This window comes from Nelusetta ayraudi, unplaced genomic scaffold (genome assembly GCF_046127955.1).
Source record: "Nelusetta ayraudi isolate G7.1 ecotype Tasmania unplaced genomic scaffold, CSIRO-AGI_Nayr_v1 ptg000021l, whole genome shotgun sequence".
NCBI classification, from domain to species: domain Eukaryota; kingdom Metazoa; phylum Chordata; class Actinopteri; order Tetraodontiformes; family Monacanthidae; genus Nelusetta; species Nelusetta ayraudi.
In genome coordinates this window covers 5739020-5751528 of record NW_027466071.1, presented here as the reverse complement: position 1 = coordinate 5751528, position 12509 = coordinate 5739020, and the positions used below count along the sequence as shown (strand labels likewise).

The 12509-nt window shown below is 41.9% G+C and overlaps 1 protein-coding gene across 1 annotated transcript in view; it reads right to left on the bottom strand.

The window, feature by feature from the left end:
• LOC142889189 (tripartite motif-containing protein 16-like) overlaps positions 1-12509 on the bottom strand; it is a 274833-nt gene that overhangs the window by 87969 nt on the left and 174355 nt on the right. The window lies entirely within an intron of this gene.

Sequence of the window (12509 nt, the reverse complement as noted above, 5' to 3'; positions counted from 1 at the left end):
ATTGACATTTTAAATACTTACTAATTCTATTGTTCCATTTAGCTGCATATAATTGATGTAAAAATAATAATAGTTTTATTTTGAAATGCGACATCAAAATTTTGAAAAATGTATTGTGGAGCATCCTGGGGCGGTGTACTCCCAGCCTGCAGTGGAATCATGGTGTGAAAACACGGAATTTTCCAGAAATATTCATCTGAAATCAAGTACAGCACAACAATAAAATAGCAATTTTTGGGTGAACTTTATTTTGAAAAGCTACATCAGAAATATCTGAAAATCATTGTGGAGCATCCTGGTGAGGTGTACTACCAGCGTGCGGTGGAATCGTGGCATGAAAACTAGTAATTTTTTAAGAAAAAATAATCTGAAATTCAGTACAGTACAACATTAAAATCACATTTTTGGATGAAATTTATTTTGAAATGCTACATCAGAGATGTTTGAAAATCATTGTGGAGCATCCTGGTGAGGTGTACTACCAGCGTGCGGTGGAATCATGGCATGAAAACTAGGATTTTTTTAAGAAAAAATAATCTGAAATTCAGTACAGTACAACATTAAAATCACATTTTTGGATGAAATTTATTTTGAAATGCTACATCAGAAATATGTGAAATTGAGTGTGGAGCATCCTGGGGAGGTGTACTAGCAGCCTGTGGTGTAATCATAGAGTGAAAACTCGGAATTTTTAAGAAATATTCATCTGAAATCCAGTACAGTACAACAATAAAATGGCAATTTTTGGATGAACTTTATTTTGAAATGCTACATCAGAAATATCTGAAATTGAGTGTGGAGCATCCTGGGGAGGTGTACTACCAGCCTGCGGTGGAATCATGGCGTGAAAACTCGGAATTTTCCAGAAATATTCATCTGAAATCAAGTACAGCGACACGCTTCTCCCTCTTCCTCTGCCATTGTGCAAAGCAGTTAGCAGTTACCGTAATACCTGGTGTACACAAAGCAAGCAGAAAGCGAGTGTCTGCTCGCTCGAACGCTTTTGCCGAAACTGTTGGCTGGCTTGACCGCAGTATTCTGTCGCACTTCATCATGCGATCTCAGCTCGATGACGTCAGCAGACACGCAGCGGTGAAAGCAGAGGGGGTGCAGCTTGCCGGCCCGGGGTGACATCCCGCTGGGTTTGGCGCGTGGACACGGTAGATGTAGATGTTTTAACTCCATGGAGGAATTTTTTTCTGGGCTGGTCAGATGATGTCATCACGGACGTTTGCTCTACAATTGTCCCCTTGAAAAAAGCTGTGAGTGGCGTTGAAACTGTATTTGAGCTTGTAATAACACGTAATAACAACAGAAGCAGGGTGACACATTGAAGCATCCATCTTCTTACATAAAACCTGTTTGTGTTGCGTTCCTGATACGATAATAACTTTAATTTGTTTTTTTTTTTGAACAGTTTATTTGAAAGGCCCAGAGTGTGTTAGCAGCAGCTTGTTTGATTTTTACAGACTGTTTACAACTCGACCAAATTACAGCTTTTAAAATATTTGCAGATTTATTAGTTCAGGAGGAAAAAGAAGAAAAGTGTTTCAGTCCTGCTGACTTGACAGCATTTTTGTTGTCTCGACTTTAGACGTTTCATTCATTGTCGCAGCTCCCAAACTGTCCAAACAAGGAACAAAAGCCACAGCTTCTGTTTGGTGGAACATAAGTGGGTCGGACTAACACTGACGTTCTGTCTGTAACAGGGAGCACATGGACCAAGTGAACTAAAAGTGAAAGACATCATTTTAAAAACACTTTTTACTAATTCATTTCGAAAGACATCAAATTAAAAAGGTTAAATGTAACTTCACTGCCTCTTTCCTATGATGATGATGATGGTGATGATGATGCACTGCTTTAATGCTAATAGAATAGAATAGAGTAAAACTTCATTGACCCCCAAAGGGGGAAATTCATGTTGTACAGCAATAGAAACAAAAGACAGAACAGTGTCAGTGTTTGTGTGCCAGCAGCAACACCATCAAGAGTAAAATATAACAATAATAATGAGAAAAATGATTAAAAAGCCTAAAAATAGGTTAAGATAAAATATGTAGTGCAATTTAAAGTGCTAGGGCTTTATGTGTGTGTGTGTGTGTGTGTGTGTGTGTGTGTGTTCCATTAATTGAACTGGGCACTGCTGTAAACAGTCTGATAGCTGTGGAGAGAAAGGAGAAAGGAGCGCCTGAACCTCTCCATCCTACACCTGCGAGTGTGAGCCTCTGCTGAAGGTGCTCCCCCCTCAGTCACTGCTCATCGTGGGGCGGGGGCACGTTTTAAGCCCAAGTGTAAACTAAGTATAAGCTTGTGTATATTCATTTTTCATTATATTGGTTGGTTTTAGTTGCGGCGGGACTGGTTTTATTTTCGTTACCTAGTGTCTTGAGGGTATTGTATGAATGTTGCTTCTGTGACAATTTAATTTCCTGTAAAGGATTAATAAAGTACATCAAAAAAAAAAGAAAGAAAAAAAAAGTGGCCAACAGTTTACTGCGCACAGTAAAGGACCTTAGCCTCCAAAGGAGAAGAAGGAGGAGCCTACATGGAAGGAGCCTACATGTGGCTCTGCCCCCTCCTGCATAGGGCATTCGTGTTATCCTTCCAGTGCAGCTTGTTGTTGATGTGAATGCCAGAGATCCTGTAAGATTCCACAATCTCCACCTCCTCGCCCTCGATGGTAATGGGGGCCTCCTGCCTCTCCTGAAGTTGATAACGAACTCTTTCGTTTTTGTGAAGTTGGGCTTCATTGGGTTGTCTTTCGACCAGCGGACAAAGCTCTCCACCACACCTCTGCTCTCCTTATTGCCCTTGCTGATACGGCTGACAATAGTCTTCGGAGAACTTTTGAAGGTGACATTTGCTGGTGTAGATGGTAAAGAGGAACGGTGACAGCATCGTCCCCTGGGGTGCACCACTGCTTCAGTTCTTCTATATTTTTGTATCTTAACCTTCATTAAATTGAACATTCCGATCAACAAAGCAAACCAAATACTTACAACTTTTACTTTATTTCTGCAACTGCAAGTACAACTTGCACTAATTCTAACATTTGTTACATTAATGATCCTTATTTATATAAAAGCTTCTGGAACAAATAAAACAGACCAACAACAAAATAAAACCTGATGTTCAAATTTTAGGCAAAACATCGACATAAAACATTAACAATGTCAATACATTCTTATGATCGGACACCAAACAGAACACATTTTTTGTATTTCCAAACAAGAAAACCAGTAATGTAACTAACTCGTTAAAAGTACCAGTTCCATTATTACAACAAAAAACATTAACAAGTGGATCCTCAAATTGCAAAGTCAAAAAGAAAACCAGATATAACACGCTTACATCAGTACGCCCTTACAATGCCGGTAAAATAACTCAGTAGTAGCCCTTTATTTAGGGAAAAAAATACCAGTGCCATTGATGTAAAAAAAAAAACCAAAAAACACACCAGTACCATTATTAGTAAAATAAATAAATAAATAAATCAAAACAAACAAAAAAGATGTTATATGGACAGAGCAACAACGCAGTGTCATATTTTTGCCTTTTTTGTGACGGTGCATAGCAGGACTTTGTATCAGCTATTGTTGCAGGTTTACTCCACGCAACACAACAGCTGTAAAACAGAACAAGTTGCAGCTGCAACATTTATTCTTGGAGGTGGCACTGAGAAAATTGTAACTGCTATTACTTCCCAAATGTACCAGAATTATTCATAGCTGGAAGACACCAAATACCGAGGATCCGATGCGGCCATACCATATCACCGCAAACGCTGAAAAATATATATTGGGTACATGTATAATGACTAACAAACACCTATGTCAAGGTTTGCAATTTTACTTTCAAGTGAATATCACACAAAATCCTTTGTGGCTGTGTGGTTATTACGGTTCGCGCAGGTTGTTCATCAGCCTGGTTTACTTGCAAGGTGACACATTTCTCAGGAAATGTCTTAATAAAGCAATTTTGGCATAGAGGTCTGAGAAGCAGGTGTGTGACCGGAAAGGTGCCGATTCAATCCCCATGTGGGGAATTCAAAAGTGCTCGTCTTGGAGCGGCATTTCACATCACAGTAAAAGTTCTCTTCTGACCACAAAACACAAAACAGCAATGCAGCTTAAAAGGAGTCACACGAGCAGCTGAGGAAATGCTACAGTCCTTGCATGCACTTTGTTCTTTAGTCCAAGGGCTTTGAGGGAAAACCTTTCACCATCCATTTGCAAGAGCACTTTGTGAATGAATTGATAGTAATACCTCAGCTCTTTGGAGTAGCTAGAGCTTCATATCCAATGTTGTCCAGAACGACGACTCCTTCAACACGAACGCCAATGTGGTTAACGAGGTTGCCGAAAGGAAGCGGGCTCCGTTCCGCAGGTATTCGCGGTTCGCGGCGCTTTGCGGGGCTGCCACCACCGATGAACCCGGCCTAATGCACGCACAACACGGAGAAGTGAGAGGGCCAGGAGAGTGATTTTTGTTTGTCAGTGCTTCTGCCTCTGGTGTGAACAAGGTGTTCATTGCGGGCTAAAAAAATGAGTGCCATTAAATAGAGTTTGAGTTAACGTATATATATGTGTGTGTTTATATATATATATATGTATATACATATATATATGTATAGACCAGATCACCACTAGACCAACTCAGTGGTCTCTTGTAGTATAGTGTTCATACCAAGGACTGTAAAAATAGTAAAAAAAAGCATTCAGTATTTGGGATCGGAATTGGGGGGTTGGATCACCCAATGATTCCTGGGGGTGGCACCGCTGCTGCCCACTGCTTCCTCAAAGCATGGGTCAAATGTGGAGGACATGCTGTGGTCCCATGTGACAATCACTGCGACTTTAACTTTTAACTTTATAGAAGTGCTCTGCTTTCACTGCTGTCCATATGGAATGTGCTTTGACTCGTTGGAGTGAAGGGAAATAGAAAAAATGCAGAAAGAGGGACAGACAGAGTTGGAAATGGTTGGAAATGAATGAAAACAAATTCAAGACTGATGACTGTTTAACAGCTGAACCTTCTGTTGGCTGAGTTGACTGAGGCCCCCAGCAGACCCCCAACATGCTGTGCCCACACACATGTCTGTCTCCTATCTCATGTGAAGAGCCATTTATTGTGTGCGAGTTGCAGAAAGCAGCATCTCAACCTAATTGGCTTGAGAAATTCCAGAGAACAAAACATGCAGGATAGTTCAGAGTTCAGTGGGTAAGAAGAAAAGAGATGTTTGGGGACGGTGGTGAGTGAGTGAGTAGGCCGGGGGGGTTTCTTCCATCACAACCCCCCACTCATCAAAACTCAACAAAGGCCCTGTTTGCACTTGGTCATTTCATGCGTTTTTTGCCCATCGGAATACGAAAAACGCATGAAATGACCAAGTGCAAACAGCCCAAATCCGTTTTGACATCCGAAACCACCTCCCGAGGTGGTTTTGGGGGTCGCGTCGCATAAAAACGCATTTGTCACAGACGTGCAAACAGAATGCGACCTCAGTCCACATTAACGACCGCCAACTCCACTCACCTCTCCCGTGTACGTACTTGGTCGGCGCCCCACTTTTTTGCTGGAAACAACTGAAGATGATGATGATGATGATGATGAAGAAGATGATGATGATGATGATGATGATGATGATGATGATGATGATGGCGCTGCACGTTTAACGCCTGCACGCTGTATTTAAATAAGCAGTAGCTCGCTAACAACATGAGCACCGCTGAATATACAAAGAAAGATCGCTCGTGAAAAGACGGTGTGGATTAACGACAGAGTTGAACTTCCTCTTCGAGTTATTTTAGAACACAAAGCCTTAAAAGGTCAGTGTTAAGGTCGACTGGGGGTTGTGACTTATGCCAGTAAAACTTGGCTAACGTTTTTGCCATTTAGGTTTCTTACCTCAATATCCCAGTCCGCCGACCCAAAAGAAAATCAATGAAAAGTAAAAGGAGAGGTTTGCAAATCGCTTATGTTGTGTTTATTTTAACTTTGCACACAATCCACGATGGACCCACGAGCACTGTGTGTTATTGTTCACTATTGATTGTGGTTTGTTGCAATGGAGGTTTAATTGGAAGACCGCAGGCTGATCAGCAGTAACAGGTCCATCGACCGACGCTCCTGTTGTGAGGGGTCGTCTTGCACCTCACGGTGCAGGGCGGGGGGGTGGACCTTAGAGCTGTGATGTCAGCGTTTCCAAAAACGATTGGTTTAGGTGTTTTACATGAAGCCAGGCAAGGAGGCGTTCCGCAGGAGCAAGCGAGATAATAAATAATAATAATAAAACTTTATTTGTACAGCGCTAAATCACAACCAAAGGCGCCTCACAGCGCTTTATACAATCAGAGAGAACCAACCGGGCCCCCGGAGCAAGCAAGATGCAACAGTGGCTGGGAAAAACTCCCCTGTGGGAAGAAACCTAGGGCAAAACTCAGTGTGATGTCAGTGATGATGGAATGGAAAAAATTAAAAATTCCACATTTTGGTTCACATATGACTGTGATGAATCCATCAACGAGTCCTCAAGCCTTGTTTTTTGCATACTGAGCTCTGATTGGACCTGATTAAAATCCCCGCCTCCTGCCATGTGTCGGGTGTCTGAACTTTGACCTCCAGCCTGACCTGCTTGCTTGTCCATGCACTGCGTTGATTGTCGCACCTTGAAAATGAGGCCGTGGGAGACGTGAACATATGAAACACGTATGTTTTTTTTTGTGTGTTTTTTTTTTTCCCTAGGAAAGCAAGTTCACAACCTGAACTTTGCAATTGGGCTTGTATGAAGGCCAAGTGAACCTCAACCAGCAGGAGTCCGCTCCTATTGAATGTGATGTCTTACTGGAAGTAGCTGGAAGTTTGTTTCAAGAGAAAGAAGAGCAGCTGTGACGTCTGTTACCAGATGGTGCGAGCAAGATGTGGAAGTGCTGTGGATGTTAGCAGAAAGGCCTATACACACACACACACACACACACACACACACACACACACACACACACACACACACACACATTTATATATATATATATATATACACACTACTGTTCAAAAATTTTAGGTCACTGACTCATTTCTGCATTGAACTCCATTGTAAGCAGTTTTATGAAATAATGATCTTCAATGCTCTGCAGTCATTATGAGTGCACTGTAATCAAGACGTGCTTAACAAGTATAAACATTTCAGTGTGGAATGAAAACTATTTCCAATGTCCAACTAAATGTGATTGAGAGAATTGAGAAAATGTTCACTTTTTTTTTTTTTTTGGGGGGGGGGCAATTTTAAAGCATTCAACTTCTGTACTCGTATATTGCACACTTGATATTCATTCTCTAAAATCACATTCAATGAGACATTCAAGGCAACAACTGTCAAAGCCATACCAAAATGTGTTCAGCACATCCTGACTGATTCCCCTGCACTCTAGTAATGTTCCTAAAGCATTGCAGTAGATTATTTCATGAGGCTGCTGAAAATGGAGTTCAATGCTGAAATCAGACAGTGACCCTAAGACTTTTGAACAGTAGTCTATGCACATCAGAGTCACACTAGACTTTATCGTTAACGGCATTTTGATCGATGAAGTTGCAAATATTTCCGTCATGCTCCTCTGACGTCTAAATAGATATGTTTTTACCGTAATTTCCGGACTATAAGCCGCTACTTTTTTTTTTCCCCATGCTTTGAACCCTGCGGTTTATACAACGGTGCGGCTAATCAGTTTGTTTTTTTTTTTTGTTTTTTTTTGACAGCTAACGGCCACCAGGGGACCTTCTCCATTTATGGATTTTTGGGTGGGCTCGGGAAAGAGTGAGACAGGCAGTAAAAGTGGAAGCAAATACAGAACGAGAGCAAGACAGTTTTGCGCAAAGGAAGTTTTCATGCACAAACCCTCATTGTGGGAAACAAACGAAGAATTGCATATGATGCAGCTTTTAAGGGTGTTTTCACACCAGTAAAGTCCTTTAGTTCGCTTTCTTTGGTCCGGACCAAAATACAATGTATCTTTTCGGTTTGGTGCGGTTCCTTTTCACATTGCAATTTTCGCAAGAGTCCCAGGATTTGACAACAAACCCACATGTGTGCAAAGAACGAACCGAGACCACCCCTCCTGGTTTGTATTCACACCAGCCCAAAAGGTTCGCAAAAGGGACTTTTTTGGTTTAGTTCGAACCAAACAGGGCAGGTGTGAATACGCCCTAAGTTAAAGGCAGTCGATCTGGCTAGATCGCTCGCGCTCTCGTCTGTATGTTCTCTTGTCTTTATGCGCTCCGTCTTTGTGAGCTCCGGTGCGTCGCTGCTTCGAGTTCTGGTCCGACTCCATACCAATTAACCGAGGTGACCAGCGGGACCCCGCAAACAGGATCCGCGGTGCGAGTCCAGAGTCGCAGGCTCGCAGCCGCCGAACCGATCCGCTCCGCGGACCCGTTTCCTGACAAAACACCTGCGGCTAATAGTCCAGTGTGGCTTGTATCTGTACACAAATTTAGCTGGTGCGGCTTATATTCAGGTGCGCTTTATAGTCCGGAAATTACGGTAAAATGATACTACACACAACACGGCAGCTATTTAAGAAGCGCTGTTAAAAATGTACTCGCACACGACCGAGAATGCCACTGGCCAGCTTCTAAGAACCAAGTCCACGCAGCCGCGAACGCAAACATGGCACACAACGTACTTGAAACGTTCCCTTTAATGGACTAACACACACATACTCTCACGCATTCGCACTAAAAATGTAACACACAACATAATTCTTACAACACGCAACAACATATTTCCCCTAGGATTCCTTGCGGCTCCGGGGGCAAATGAAACGGTCCGCTAGTGCGTCGTCAAATTGACTTCTGACACGCAACTGCCGCAACATTTTTCTTCTGAGTGAAGCCACCAAGATGATGCATTGAGAGAGACAATGGCCGATTAGTATTGTAACGGTCGTTTGGATTGTGTTCCTCTCGTGTTCTGTTCTGCTCTGTTGCCCGGTGGATATATATATATATATATATATATATATATATATATATATATATATATATATATATATATATATATATATATGTACAATAAGCCTCCAATCTATGGTCAATCCGTGAACTTGTGAAACCTCACTGAGCAGCTGTCCAACATTTTACAGTGAAGGAAAAGTGTTTTCTGCCTCCACTTATTTCCTTCTGCTAACAATGCTAATGGTGCTTGTCCGCTAAGTGCCAGCAGAGGAGTTCGTCCACTGAACAACAAAGGAGCCGGTGACCGAACGACTCTGGGATCAGCGGGAGCTTTTTTGTTCTCAACGTCCCCCTAAAGCCATCCGTGGATGATGTTGTCAAATCCCACTCCCCCTTTTCCCCACTGCTTTGATGTTTCTCAGCAAATGCTAATAAACAAAGTTGTGACCGGAGTTGTTTTCTGGTAAATGATGTCTAGCCGCTGTTTCTTTGACTCTCTTCACACAGCAGCAGCGAGCCGTGAAGGCGTTTATTTTTGTACTGCAGTCTATCGGGAAAATGCTTTTGGGTACCATGTTTTTTTTTTTTTTTTTGCTACAGTACCTGGTGTGCCGCCACATTGCCAGTCTGGCATCCAGTTTTTATAATACACCCATGGTTCAACGAGCTAGCTAGCTTTGATGCTAGCAGCAGTAGTGGGGAAAGCAAGCTAAAATTGTTTATAAATGAATTAATCAGTAGCAACTTAAATGTTAGCAGATGCTGCCGTCACATGATAACAACACAGCTTGTTTATATTGTGAACAATGCAGCATTTAATATTACCTAAAAGCTCCATCTAGTGTTGTCTTTGTGTGGCAAGGCCCAGAGGGCCCGGGCGGGCTTCCAACCCCACACTCCCGAGTAACAGCCGTGCGCGCTTTAACCATTCAGCCAAAGGGAAATCCCTTTGGCCAAGTAGCCAGGGCGCATGATCAATTGGAGGCATAGTGACCGGACCGCCACTGTCACATCTGCGTGTGACAATTTAAACTTGCAATCTTCCCGACTCACGAAGAAATAGGGGGGAAAAAAAATGGAGAATATAAAACAGAATGAGTAGTACTGGTTTCCTGTACTAAACAGAGTCGGGCCTTTTTTTTTAACTGGTGTTATGCTCGCTGGAACCACACCTAGTGTGACCTCATGCCGCGCCGTGAAATCTTTTCTCTTGTTGTTTTTTTCCCGTCTCGCTTTTCGATGTGTCTCTTCATCCGTCAGTGAGACTCGAACGGCTCCCCAGCGTCTCGTTCACCTCACTCTAATTAGCCCGCTGGACTTTTTTTTTATTAGCCGTGGCTGGCACGTCGTATTTCATCTTCTTTCATCATAGAATATTTCACACAGGGAATTGAGGCCTCAGTCTGTGTGAACACGTCAATATAAATGCTTTCTTAATAAACATTTCAGGAGTCTGTCGGTCGCTGCCTCCACGGTCCCAGCTGAGTTCAGTTTCCCAAATCCCCCCCCGTGAAACCTGCTGGACCACGTCCAGTCTCGGTCTCATGGCCCTCGTATCGCCACGCAAAGGTCAGAGGTCAAAGCTGTACCATACAAATGAATTGGCTCTACATGGTCGGACTTATTAGAGCTGACGGATTATAAAAAATGAGCAGAGCTCGTGTGGCGGCCAGGATTAGTGATGAAGCAGAACAAATGAATTTTTCTTTTCTTTCTTTCTTTTTTTTTTTTTTTAAACAATTATGTGGCGCTAAAATATCCCACAGGCCTGCCGCTGCTGCGCCTCAGGTGTTCATTTCCTCTTTTTCAAACTCTTCACCGGCGGCAGGAAATTAGAAAACCACCGGCCTGAAAAGTAGATTTTGGAGCGCTTTGTCAGTAATTGTGTGAGTGAGTCAGTGAATCAGTCAGTCTGTAGCTGCATTTCCATCACCCCTAGAATTGCGCAAAACCTAAATATCACAATAAAAAAAAAAAACTGGTCACGGAAACGCCTACATTTCGAAAAACCTCTCAAATATCGCTAAAAGTTTTTTACACTCATGAGGTGGTTTTTCGAGAGGGGTCTGGCTGCAGGACCTGCACTGTCAGGACCCGCCTGCACTGAGAGGTCTACTCGGCTACGTATCACGGTAATCACTGAGCACAAGAGGGAAACTAGATAGAATTGCTTTCCGCTGTACTTGGTTTCAGATTTATATTTTTGAAATATTACTTCTTGTCAGTCCATTCCTCTTTCTAAATAAAGTTCCTCAAAAAATATATATCTGTTTAACTGCGATGGCGTCATCATTGCCGCTGATTACGGAGTTAGAAGTTTCCTTTTCATTTTATCTCGTCATTACGAGAAAAGATCCCTGAAATATGAGATCAGGATCTCGTGATTTAGAGATTATCTTATAATAAGGAGATATTTTCAGAATGTTTGCCTAGAAAAAATATATATATATATTAATTAAAAAAAATATTAATTAAAAAAACAAAGCCGAGGCCTTTTCTAGTATCTATCGACCTGATCTATTTTTCTTTTTATTATTATTATTATTTTTTGCTGCTGTACTTTTTTGACACTCACAGTACGCCAAGTACCCTCTTTTGTCACGTCTTCTGTTATAAAATAATTTAATTTATAAAAGCTTTTAATTTGAAAGGCTTTAAATCAACTTGCGGTCCAAACGCGTTTAATTTGAAAGGCTTTAAATCAACTTGCGGTCCTGACAGTGCAGGCGGACCTCTCAGAGCAGGCGGGTCCTGACAGTGCAGGTCTGCAGCCAGACTCTCTTGGGTTTTTCAGACATGTCGATACAGAGGCATATCGCTAAAAGTATAATGCATTTACGCACCACTTTACGTGACGTATGGGGTCACGTGACCAGTTGAAAATAAAAAAATAGTTCCAAAGACACAAGTATCAGCTGATGTCGGTGTTGACGTAAAAAACACTGCAGTTGCTCGTTGATCTTCCACCATCAAATTTAAAGGCCAAGCGTGGAAGATTCAGCAGCATCCAGCAGTAGGAAAGTGTATTGTAATGGTGCTAATGTGCTAATGCTAACCGCCACTTTTTGATGCTTCATCCTGCTTCTTTCTTTCAAACTCGCACACACAACAGACCCACACGCTGTGGGGCCAGAATTTTTTTTTCATTTTTACTAAAACTCAATCAGTCCCATTTCTTTCTCCATTAAACGTTGCACACTGTTCCTTTAACCTCTATTTTACAATACCAAGTGTGTAAATGCTGGTCCATCTACATTCTCATATCACTGTTTGTTGAGGTTCCTCTGCTGCTGTTGTTGTTTTTTTTATGCGGTTGCATCACAACAGAAACATTTGATGATAGTTGACTGATACGTCCAGTTAGTAGAAGAAAAAATAAAGTGCTTCAGTCCCACTTCTTCATATTCTTTATCAGTGCAGTTTGGAGAAATACACTCAGCCTTATATCAGATTTGCATACAGCGCTTAACATAGTTTGCAACTGGTATATATATATATATATATATATACATATATGCATGTGTATATGCATGTATATATATTTGACACATTTCCAT